This window comes from Apium graveolens, chromosome 6 (assembly GCF_009905375.1).
Source record: "Apium graveolens cultivar Ventura chromosome 6, ASM990537v1, whole genome shotgun sequence".
Lineage (NCBI taxonomy): Eukaryota > Viridiplantae > Streptophyta > Magnoliopsida > Apiales > Apiaceae > Apium > Apium graveolens.
This window is the reverse complement of record NC_133652.1, coordinates 70,520,352-70,533,578: the sequence shown is the minus strand read 5'-3', so window position 1 is coordinate 70,533,578 and position 13,227 is coordinate 70,520,352. Positions and strand designations below refer to the sequence as shown.

At 35.0% G+C, this 13,227-nt stretch overlaps 1 pseudogene; it reads left to right on the top strand.

Annotated features, from left to right (window-relative positions):
* Window positions 1–2,238: 2,238 nt before the first annotated feature.
* On the top strand, window positions 2,239–2,329 carry LOC141669534 (small nucleolar RNA R71; annotated as a pseudogene).
* Window positions 2,330–13,227: the final 10,898 nt, after the last annotated feature.

Here is a 13,227-nt window from a genome sequence, read left to right as displayed (position 1 = left end):
GGATAATAATCAAACAACACATAGCAGTCAAAACCAGCACACATATTTTATTTATTTAATGATTTCCATAATTGCACAATTAAATAATTCAAAAAGATTACACGAGTCGTTATACAAGAACTGTCAGAAATGGGATAGATGATCCCTGTATCCAGCCACTTAAGAATTTCCTTCTTCACAACTTCCTTCATGATAGGATTTAGCCTTTGTTGTTGCTCAATAGTAGGCTTGCTACCTTCCTCTATCAGAATTTTATGCATACAATAAGAAGGGCTGATTCCCTTGATATCTGCTATCGTCCAACCAATTGCCGATTTGAATTCTCTCAGAATTCTCAAGAGTTTTTCCTCGTCACTACCTGAAAGATCAGATGCAATAATAATGGGCAAAGTAGATGCATCACCTAAAAATGCATACCTCAAATGTTCAGGTAAAAGCTTAAGCTCAAGAGTAGGAGCTTCCTCAATAGATGGCTTGAGGCGCTTAGGAGCTTTGTTCATCTCCTCCATTCCAAGGGATTCAAAAGGAATATCCATCTTGTTCTTCCAGGGAGAAGTATTCAGAAATTGTAACTGCTCATCCCCTTCATCATCTTCACTATCAAAATTCCCCAACAAGGTCTTTTCTAAGGCATCAGACCTTAGCAATTGATCAAGTTCTGAAGTAACCACAGAATCAACCAACTCCACTTTTAAGCACTCCTCATTTTCCGTAGGGAACTTCATCGTATTGAACACATTAAAAGTTACATCCAGATCCAACACTCTCATGGTGAGCTCACCTTTCTGCACATCAATCAAGGTTCGGCTAGTTGCCAAGAAAGGTCTTCCCAAGATTATGGGAATCTTCTTATCCTCCTCAAAATCGAAAATTACGAAATCAGCAGGAAAGATGAGTTTATCCACCTTGACCAAAACATCCTCAACAATGCCTCGTGGATAAGTAATAGAACGATTGGCCAACTGCAAAGTCATATAAGTAGGCTTTGGATCCGGTAAGTCCAACTTCTTGAAGATTGACAAATGCATCAGATTGGTTCTAGCTCCCAAGTCACATAAGCATTTGTCAAACGACACCTTTTCAATGATGCATGGAATAGTGAAGCTTTCAGGATCTTTAAGCTTCAGAGGCAACTTCTATTGCAACACAATACTGCATTCCTCAAGAGCAACGGTCTCTAAGTCATCAAACTTCACCTTTCGAGAGAGAATACCTTTCATAAACTTCGCATAACTAGGAATTTGTTCAAGAGCTTCAGCGAAAGGTATGTTGATGTAAAGTATCTTGAACACCTCTAGAAACTTCTCAAACTGCATATCCAGCTTTTTCTTCTGCATCCTCTTAGGAAAAGGAGGTGGAGAATAGATCTGTTTCTCCCCTGTATTACCCTCAGGAGGAGTGTGCTCAACAGTAGTCTTCTTTGGTTCCACTTCTGCTTCCTTCTGCACTTCTACTTCTTCAGCCTCAACTTCAGATTCTGGAGTATTAGCTTTTTCAGGATTTGCAACATTACCAGACCTCAATGTAATTACCTTAACATGCTCCTTAGCTTACTTCTTGCCTGGCACTTCAGTATCGCTTGGAAGCATTCCAGGTTGACGATTCAGTAATGCATTAGCTTGGGTCTTGCACATGAGCCTCAACTCCTCCAATTCAGATTTTTCATTAGCTTGAGGTAGCTGCTGAAGTTGAAGTTGTTGCCTAGGGGCATATTGCAGTTGTTGAAAACCAGGAGGGTTATACTGCTTTGTTGTGTATGGCTGATAACGTTGTTGCACCGCATTCTGATTGTTGCTCCAGCTGAAGTTAGGATGATTGTGGTTATTAGGATGATAAGTGGACGGAGCTTGCTGTTGTGATCTTTGAAAGTTACTCACAAATTGAGCTGATTAGCTAGAAATAGCACACTACTCAGTTTCATGTGCCCCCGCACAAAGTTCACAAACACTAGTGATTTGATTAACTCCATAATTATCCAAAGAGTCCACTTTCATCGTCAAAGCTTGAAGTTGAGCAGCTATAGCAGTAGCTGTATCTACTTCCAGAATTCCTGCTACCTTGCCTTGCAACATTCTTTGCATAGGATTCTGGTATTCATTAGCTTCCATGAGCTCAATCAACTCATAAACTTCATTATAGCTTTTGGCCCATAAGGCTCCACCAGACGCTGCATCGAGCATAGGTCTAGATTGAGCGCCCAAACCATTATAGAAACAGTTTATAATCATCCAATCAGGCATGCCATGGTGTGGGCACTTCCTGAGCATCTCCTTATATCGATCCCAAGTCTCACACAGAGATTCTCCAGTTTGTTGTGCAAACTGAGTACCATAAGAAAGAATTTAGTGAGAAACTTTTGAGAAAGATCCTCCCATTTGGTGATAGACCCTGGTGGTAGAGAATGTAACCAGCACTTTGATTTATCCTTCAGAGAGAATGGGAAGAGTCGCAGCTTGATAGCATCGTCAGTCACCCCATTGAACTTGAAAGTGTCGCAGATCTCGATGAAATCCCTTATGTGCATGTTGGGGTCTTCTATAGGAGAACCCCCAAACTGAACTGAGTTATGTATCATCTGAATCGTGCTCGACTTGATCTCAAAAGTGTTAGCCGAGATGGCTGGTCTGATGATGCTTGACTGAATATCATTGATCTTAGGCTGAGAATAGTCCATCGAAGCCTTAGGAATTTCTGTTTGATCTCCCATCACTACTAAAGTTGGTTCCTCGACTTTCTCTTCTTCTTCTTCTACTTTCTCTTCGTCCTCAAAAACTTCCCTTCGAATCACTACAGCTTCTTTCTCGGCTTGATCCAGAGTTCTCTTACGAGCCCACGAACGCGTATGCATACACCCTCGCTAGAGTACCTGAAACATGACAAGGAAAAGAGTAGGTAAGTAATAATGTCCGAGTCAATGAACTTTAACGATCATTGATGACAAACACATAAACTAAAAGTTAACACCGAGTCCCCGACAGCGGCGCCAAAAAATTTGCAGTCACTAAACACGCGCTAAAATCAATAACACATGAACCTATGTTGGCATGGCAAGTTCTAAACCCTTAAATTCACTTTTGCTTCATTAAAGATTAACACGCTATCTTATAAGTTCGCGATGCTCATAAGACGAATAAGCACAACCAAAACTAGGTTATCATACAATCACCACACACTAAGGCTTTAAAACAAATTAACTAAAGAAATCCATAAATAAATCCGCTACAATCCCCCGATAACGATTAGCCCATAATCAGACTCATCATCAACGTGAGTTCCGATAAAAGCATGGTATAATAAACGTAGACTTTATACTGAATAATAATAAACCAAGTATGAAACAAGAGTATAGGTTCACGAATAAGAATGTTAGATATATTTGAGATGTCATGTCTAATATGATTCATGTTTAGTTTTCAGATCTTAACAAACAGGTCATATCAGGACTTACTGAAATCAGGACTTACTGGAAGTCAGAACTTAATATCAGAACTTAAGGTCATATCAGAACTTAAGTGCAGAAAGACTTTCATATAAGGAAGGAAGCTGATTTACAGTAGAAGATCGAGACTAAAACAAAAGAAGATATGCATGGAAAGAGTTTGAAGATAGGAAGACTTGTAGAAAATATCTGATTGATATATTTTAGGAGACATAATTATATTCCATATCAATTAGAAGTTATCTTGTAACTTTGTACTATATAAACACAGACTTAGGGTTTACACTATATGTGTTATCATTATCGAGAAGATTATACATTGTAACCTAGCAGCTCTTAGTGATATTTGTTCATCACTGATAGAGAATAGTTCCATTGTAACAGAGTTTATCTTATTGAATATATCAGTTTACTGTTACTTGTGTTCAAAATCGATTTAATTGTAATAACACTGTATTCAACCCCCTTCTACAGTGTTGTATGACCTAACAATTGGTATCAAAGCTTATCTGTTAACACACATACAGTAAAGATCCAAACAATCATGTTTGAAGAAGCACAAACTCCAACCAAGCCCACCAAAACTGAAGAAACTCAAAGGACTCAAAGCCACAGTCGATATGAGACTATTAGGGTTCCCATACTGAGACCTTCTGAGTATCCCATATGGAAAGTGAAGATGGCTATGTTTCTGGAAGCTACAGATCCAGAATACCTTGACAGAATTAATGAAGGACCACATAAGCCTACCAAGCTCTCTGTTATAGTTGTTGATCAACCAGCAAAGACCATACCAAAGGAGAAAGGTGAGTACACAGCTGAAGACATCTCATCTATTGCCAAGGATGCAAAGGTAAGGCATTTGCAGCATAGTGCCATTGATAATGTCATGTCAAACAGGGTAATACATTGCAAGACTGCAAAGGAGATATGGGAAGCTCTGGAGACAAGATGCCAGGGAACTGATGCAATCAAGAAGAACAGGAGGACTACACTCACTCAAGAGTATGAGCACTTTGACTCAAAAGCTGATGAGTCATTAACTGACTTATATGACAGTTTGTCAAACTCTTGAATGATCTGTCACTGGTGGACAAGGAATATGATCTTGAAGATTCAAATCTAAAATTCCTTTTAGCCCTTCCTCAAAATTGGTATTTGAAGTCTACTACCATAAGAGACAATTATGACCTTACTGAAACTACTCTTGATGAAATTTATGGTATGCTCAAGACTTATGAACTTGAGATGGATCAAAGGAGCAAGAGGCATGGAAGAAAGTCGAGGACAGTTGCTCTTAAGGCTGAGAAGGAATCTCCTAAAGTTGTTGCCTCAAAGAGGGGCAAAGGAAAGGCTCTCATCATAAAGTCTGATTTAGAGTCATTATATTCTGATAATGATGATTCAGAAACTGAAAGCTTATCTGAAATGGATGCTGATGAAGAGATGATGAAATTGTGTGCTCTTATGGTGAAGGGTGTAATATCCCATATTTTCAAATATTATTATTATTATTATTATTTGGAATTATTTACGTGATTTTATGTAAATTTTAGTGAATTATATGATCAGTGGAATTGATGTTTGGGTGTTTATATGTGATATTATTTGAGTATTTGAATTTTTATATGTCCAGAATAAAATATAGATAATTGTGATATTTTTCTGGTAATTTTTGGAGTGTTATATGATGTTATAATGATTTATGGATTTATTAATTATTTTCTGAGTAATTATAAAACTATTTTATAAAGCCGGGAATCATCCAACTTCAACTGTTTTTACGTTTTTATAACCTGAAACTCTTCCAAAAATTCCTTCCTAACCTAATCTGGTAATTCCGGACAGTTTCCGTGTTTTGACTTTTTCGATCCGAATTACGGTTTGACCCGTCGCGACCCGGCGCAAGATTTTCGATACGATAATCATTTCGGTAATCAACAAAACCCGTATTCTTGAGAGACGGGATATTTTTACATTATTTTCGTATATGGTGTTTTATGAAAAGCTCGGTTTTGATAATTATCCAATTTTGATATTAAATTATATCATTTTTATAGTTACTTAGCGGCTAAGTAATCTATTTTGGATCGTTTTGTAGTTACTTAGCGGCTAAGCAACTAATTTATCGATCCAAAACGATCCAGAACGAACCAATATTCCGTAAATATAAATAGCTTATTTCTTATTTCATTTATTTCATTTATTCATTTTCAACCAGTTAAAATACCGTAAATACGGAGAAAATCCTAGAAACCGACACGTTCCTGAAAATCAAACGCGCAAACGAAGGCGTTATCGAACTCCGATTCGAGCGTGCAGCATATCAAAACGAAGCTCTCGAAATCTTCTTTCTGAATCAATCATCAGTTTTTACCCAGAAATCAAGGTATTTTTCTGATTTAATTATTTTAATTCGAATTAAATATGGATTAAAATATGAATTTTTGTTCTTGATGTTTTTGATATGATTTGATGGCATAATCGTGTAGATTATTTCTTCCTAGTCAATTTGGTATATTATATGTTAAATTTGGAGTTCAATAACATGGGTAAATTTGAGTTTGATTCTCGGTTTACTGAAATTAGGGTTTAAATTGTATGAATGTTCTTCATTTGAATTTGGGGTTTTTATTTCTGTTAAACCTGGGTTGGATTGAATGATTTCATTAGATTACTCGTGCCTCAAGCTTTAATTTCGTACAAGGATCCTTGAGAATGGTTTCGAATTTGCTGGTTTGGTTCATCGCCGGAAAACTCGAACTCCGGTTCGATGTTGATCGGAGAAGGAGCCTGAGAGACGATGCCCTCGTATTTCCACCGGTTCTGAGTGGTGTTTTTGCTGTTAGTGTTATTTAGATGAGAAGGAAGATCCACCAACGTGTCTGTAGCCGTAATTGGGTTCGCCGGGAAACGGAACCTCGCCGGATTCTGCAATTTTCCTGCGGGTTTCTTCAGTTTCTTGACCCGTTCGGGTTGGTTTCTGACCCGGGTTTTGACCCGCCAGAAAACCCGACTTTGATTCATGCCTGTCCAGGAACATTTCTAAAACATGTTTCTGGATTTTCTTTTTTTATAAAAAATTCAAAAATCCTATTTTTAAATTCTAAAAATTCACTTTTACGTTGAAAATCATTATTTTAATTCTGAAAATTTATTTTTAAGTCAAAAATAAATCCAAATTATTTAATTTATTAATTTTAGTTGATAATTAATTATTTAATTAGTCAATTAATTTAAATATTAATTGATTAATTAATTTAAATAGTTATAAAATAATTTTAATTGATTATTTAATTAGATTTAATTATTTATTTTAGATTTAAAAATTCCGAAAAATAGTTCGAGTTTTAAAATATTATTTTAAATTATTTTCCAGGCTCGATAATTCTTATAAAATTATTTTCGGGTGTTCGAGCCCTATTATTTAGTTATAAAATGATTCGGAGACCAGTTTTAATTCCGAAAAATGTTCAAATATTCATAATAAATCAACCGTTCATCCGTTTAATACGAAACGAACGCGTACAGACTCAGAAAAATATTCCGCTTTCAATAAAAAAATACTTTCGAGACTCATATCCTTTTGTTTCGAAAGGTCGCTTCTTTTACGAATCATTCTGAGTCGATTATTGATCGATAAATCATATTTTTGACCCGATTTGAGTTTTAAACACATCGAGAAGACCCTTTTGACGAACCGAGGCATGTGTTATATGAATTATGTGATACGTGAGTTATGTGTTTACGTGCTATGTGACTTACGTATGTACGTGGGTCAAGAGTTCTGTGTTTGATTATTAGAGTTATGTGTGGGCTATCGTATGGGTAGACGATAAGGTATTGACGCGTAGTTCGTCGAGTGATTATCGTTTAGACGATTAAATTTGTATCTTTTAATTATAGATGCGAGTCTTTCAAGATGATCAGAACCAGAGGGCATGGATGAAGACTAGAATTGAACAGTGTGGAATATTCGGTTGCAGCACTGCATGAGCAGCAGACCAAAGAATTAGTAGAATAAAGATGGTGATGTTTTGAGACAGAATATCGGAATAGATGCGTCATTGCGAGTGTGACTAACTGCTAAAACCCAAAAACAAGTATCCCTATCATCATTTATTGTTCAAGTGATATTTATTTTGAAGCTTATTATACAAGTATTGATTTCCCTATTCAGTTCGTAATAGATAAATATTTTACATATCGCTGAAATAAATGATTCTGTTTTTGCAAGTACTTATATGCTATTCTATGTTCAGAATAGTCAAGTGTTTTACTTATCCAACTATCAGATTCATAAATGTTTTGGATTTTAAGAAAGATGACGTTGTTTTGGTTTTGCTGCCCAAGTTAATAGGCGAATAAAAGTTTTTAAGGGTGTCGAGTATTATGACCCCTCTCAATAAAACGTTTTAAGATTGGATGGTTGCGTAAGAGGCCGCGGCGGCGGTCCAGCAGAGAGTTAGGTATTATACAGGATATAATACCAATAGGCCAATATGTGCCTTGGGTGCCCCATTTGTTTAGTTGGATATGCTTAGACATACCGGTGTTGCTCCGCGACTGATCACCGGCGGCAACACACCGTCGTCCGAGGATTCCAATCTAAATTATTATATTGCTTTTGATAATTTTATAGAATAAATGATTTATCAATTGTTTCTGTTTTGGAATAATGGTAAAATGCATTTTTGATTTAGATTCTGATTTATGCTGATACTTACGTTGTTAAATATCAAATATGGTATTAATACAGATGATTGATGTTGACTTCCATATTTTAGCGCGGGTAGGTTGTGAACATCAAAGTTCGTATTGATATCTAATTTGATATGACAGCAAACTAAGTATTAATTTCAAGAGTTCGGTTTTGAGTAATGTTTATGATTCAATCCATAATCATTGTTTCTTGTTATTGCTGTTTACGATATTTCTATAAACACTATTTTACGAGTTTTATTCTCGTAAAAATTCAAAGTATTGCTGAAGCATTTCGCTCAAAAATATCAAAATAATTTTGAATACAATTAAGGAACCAATTCTAGGGTTCCTCAACAAAAATTTTATGATTCAACAATTATGGTTTTAAATGTTCTGCTCTAATCCAGATGTCAGTTTTATATCAAAATGACCCTATATTCGCTATAATGATCTTGCTGAGCATTTCTTTCGCTCGTACTTGCCTATTTCAAATTTAACCTCCAGTGAGGATTAGCTTGTGCTGTTTAGCTGCGTAATTCAAGGAAGCAAAGAAAAAGCTCTTGGAAGGTGGTTGGTCCAGGGTTTGCGGGCTAGTGTAAGTTTATTGTGTAAAGTTATTTATATTATATATTATAGTTGTATATTTTATTTGGGCCTAGTATACTTCATTTCGAAGTTATACTAGTGGGTTTAGTTCTGAATTGGATTTTGTTAAAAAGAGTTTTTAAAGAAAGTGGAAATTTATTTGTGGAATTTGGATATCTTGTTTCTAGAATTGTAACCTTAAAAGATCTTGGATTAGTTTGGGGTCATTTATGATAAATATCTTCCGCTGACATTTATTTATTGATTAAACGGGTTGATTTGGATTGAGGTTTCATAGTGATGACTAAATCCCTTGACCCCGGATTTGGGGGCGTTACAAGTTGGTATTAGAGCTGAGGTTATAGTAAACTAGAAACGAGAGTTTGTAGGAGTGTGTATAGTTATGTGAGGACGCTTGAGCTCATATCGAGTTCCTGTTGGACTATTGGATATAGTACCAACGAGTAAGCTAAGATAGGCGCATTCATTTGAGATGGTTGTGTTGAGCGGGACAAAACTCCTGGCAGTTGCAAACTTCTATTGTGGAATATTTCGAGGCTACTACGATTTGACGACGATGAAGATTATTGATATCCTTAACATATGAAGAAGTGTCTAGAATCGGATGACGAGTCAACAGAAGAGTTCAGATAGAAAATAAGTATTAAGATTTTGGCAATACCTTCTATTTCTATAATTCCTTTTGACATCTCTCTCAAAAAAAAGTAATTATTAGAGGATATATTCCCTAACACTCATTTTCAGTCATATCTGTGTTTTAAATGTGCCAGAGGTTATCATAAAGCCTATTTTTCAGGTTTTGATACCTCTGCCAAGTTATGATAATTTAACTTCCACTTTTCTTATTTGGTGGATAGTTTCTTGGTGATGTGACACCACTTGCTTATTTGGTGCCAGAATTTTGTTCTCTGGATTTCATTTCCTTCAGAAATATCAGCTTTGAAATCTTTTCAGTTTTATTCATCTGAGTTTGAATTCATTTTATATTCTTTTATTCTGACTGAGATGAACAACCCTAACTATAGGGGACACAAGGTATACTTGTCTGTGTGATTGGGGTTAGATGGGACGCCATCACTTGTGTGTGTTATGAATATATGAAGGTTAACAACCTTTAGTAGTGTCTTAATTTGGACACGCAATACCAAGTTCATTTGATCATATTGATCTCTCAGTTATTCTTTTATTTCAATAATATTTTTCTCAAATTCAGATTTTGTCCTGTTATGATATGAAATTCTTTTCTCTTTGTAAGTCCATGATTTTATCATCCCAAACACTTGAAGGTATGCCAATCATGTTAAGCTGATTTATCCTGGTCAAGTCAAAGCAGGGTTATGTGATGGGATTACCAAGAGCAACAGTGGACTGCGATGCGGTTATAATATCAGTGGCGTATAACGAAGTCAGTCTGTTTCTTTATTCTCTCTCTATTTATCTCTTTATCTCTCTCTTTCTTTCTCTCTATCTTTCTCTCTATTCTTCTTTCTCGCAATCAGTAAAAGTGATTCTATTGAAGAATTGGTCAAAAGGTATGTGGAAGGAACAATAATGTGGAGTGAAGCTCACGTGATAACTGTGTGGCATAAGGAATTTCAGTGTTATTTGAAATTTTGAGAAAAGTTAAGTATGCAAAATTAGAAAGTTGGCCAGAAGATCCCTAGTGCTCTCTTCAGCTGATTCTGAGGTCATAATTGTCTCTTCAAGGAATTTGATATTGAAGATTCAAATATAAAATTCCTTTTAGCCCTTCCTGAAAATTGGTATTTGAAGTCTACTACCATAAGAGACAATTATGACCTTACTGAAACTACTCTTGATGAAATTTATGGTATGCTCAAGACTTATGAACTTGAGATGGATCAAAGGAGCAAGAGGCATGGAAGAAAGTCGAGGACAGTTGCTCTTAAGGCTGAAAAGGAATCTCCTAAAGTTGTTGCCTCAAAGAGGGGCAAAGGAAAGGCTCTCATCATAAAGTCTGATTTAGAGTCATCATATTCTGATAATGATGATTCAGAAACTGAAAGCTTATCTGAAATGGATGATATTGAAGAGATGATGTAATTGTGTGCTCTTATGGTGAAGGATGTAATATCCCATATTTTCAAATATTATTATTATAATTATTTGGAATTATTTACGTGATTTTATTTGAATTTTAGTGAATTATATGATAAGTGAAATTGATGTTTGGGTGTTTATATGTGATATTATTTGAGAATTTGAATTTTTATATGTCCAGAATAAAATATAGATAATTGTGATATTTTTCTGGTAATTTTTGGACTGTTATATGATGTTATAATGATTTATGGATTTATTAATTATTTTCAGAGTAATTATAAAACTATTTTATAAAAACGGGAATCGTCCAACTTCAACTGTTTTTACGTTTTTATAACCCGAAACTCTTCCAAAAATTCCTTCCTAACCTAATCTGGTAATTCCAGACAATTTCCGTGTTTTGACTTTTTTGATCCGGATTACGGTTTGACCTGTGCGCGAACCGGCGCAAGATTTTCGATACGATAATCATTTCGGTAATCAACAAAACCCGTATTCTCGAGAGACGGGATATTTTTACATTATTTTCGTATATGGTGTTTTATGAAAAGCTCGGTTTTGATAATGATCCAATTTTGATATTAAATTGTATCGTTTGTATAGTTACTTAGCGACTAAGTAATCTATTTTGGAACATTTTGTAGTTACTTAGCGGCTAAGCAACTAATTTATCGATCCCAAATGATCCAGAACGAACCAATATTCTGTAAATATAAATAGCCTATTTCTCATTTCATTTATTTCGTTTATTCATTTTCAACCAGTTAAAATACCGTAAATACAGAGAAAACCTTAGAAACCGACACGTTCCCGAAAATCAAACGCGCAAACGAAGGCGTTCTCGAACTCCGATTCGGGCGTGCAGCATATCAAAACGAAGCTCTCGAAATCTTCTTTCTGATTCAATCATTAGTTTTTACCCAGAAATCAAGGTATTTTTTGATTTAATTATTTTAATTCGAATTAAATATGGATTAAAATATAAATTTTTGTTCTTGATGTTTTTGATATGATTTGATGGCATAATCGTGTAGATTATTTCTTCCTGGTCAATTTGATATATTATATGTTAAATTTGGAGTTCAATAACATGGGTAAATTTGAGTTTGATTCTCGGTTTACTGAAATTAGGGTTTAAATTGTATGAATGTTCTTCATTCGAATTTGGGGTTTTTATTTCTGTTAAACCTGGGTTGGATTGAATGATTTCAGTAGATTACTCGTGCCTCAAGCTTTAATTTCGTACAAGGATCCTTGAGAATGGTTTCAAATTTGCTGGTTTGGTCCATCCCCGGAAAACTCGAACTCCGGTTCGATGTTGATCGGAGAAGGATCCTGAGGGACGATGCCCTCGTATTTCCACCGGTTCTGAGTGGTGTTTTTGTTGTTAGTGTTATTTAGATGAGAAGGAAGATCCGCCAACGTGTCTGTAGCCGTAATTGGGTTCGCCGGGAAACGGAACCTCGCCGGATTCTGTAATTTTCCGGCGGGTTTCTTCAGTTTCTTGACCCGTTCGGGTCGGTTTCTGACCCGGGTTTTGACCCGCCAGAAAACCCGACTTTGATCCTTGCCTGTCCAGTAACATTTCTAAAACATGTTTATGGATTTTCTTTTTTATAAAAAATTCAAAAATCCAATTTTTAAATTTTAAAAATTCATTTTTATTTTGAAAATCATTATTTTAATTCTGAAAATTTATTTTTAATTCAAAAATAAATCCAAATTATTTAATTAATTAATTTTAGTTGATAATTAATTATTTAATTAGTCAATTAATTTAAATATTAATTGATTAATTAATTTAATTAGTTATTAATTAATTTTAATTGATTATTTAATTAGATTTAATTATTTATTTTTGATTTAAAAATTCCAAAAAATAGTTCGAGCTTTAAAATATTATTTTAAATTATTTTCCAGGCTCGATAATTCTTATAAATTATTTTCGGGTGTTCGAGCCTTATTATTTAGTTATAAAATGATTCGGAGACCCGTTTTAATTCCGAAAAATATTCAAAAATTCATAATAAATCAAACGTTCGTCCGTTTAATACGAAACGAATGCGTACAGACTCAGAAAAATATTCCGCTTTTAATAAAAATACTTTCGAGACCAAAATCCTTTTATTTCGAAGGGTCGCTTGTTTTACGAATCATTCTGAGTCGATTATTGATCGATAAATCATATTTTTGAACCGATTTGAGTTTTAAACACACCGAGTCGACCCTTTTGACGAACCGAGGAATGTGTTATATGAATTATGTGATACGTGAGTTATGCGTTTACGTGCTATATGAATTACGTGTGTACGTGGGTCAAGAGTTCTGTGTTTGATTATTAGAGTTATGTGTGGGTTATCGTATGGGTAGACGATAAGGTATTGACGCGTAGTTCGTCGAGTGATTATCATTTA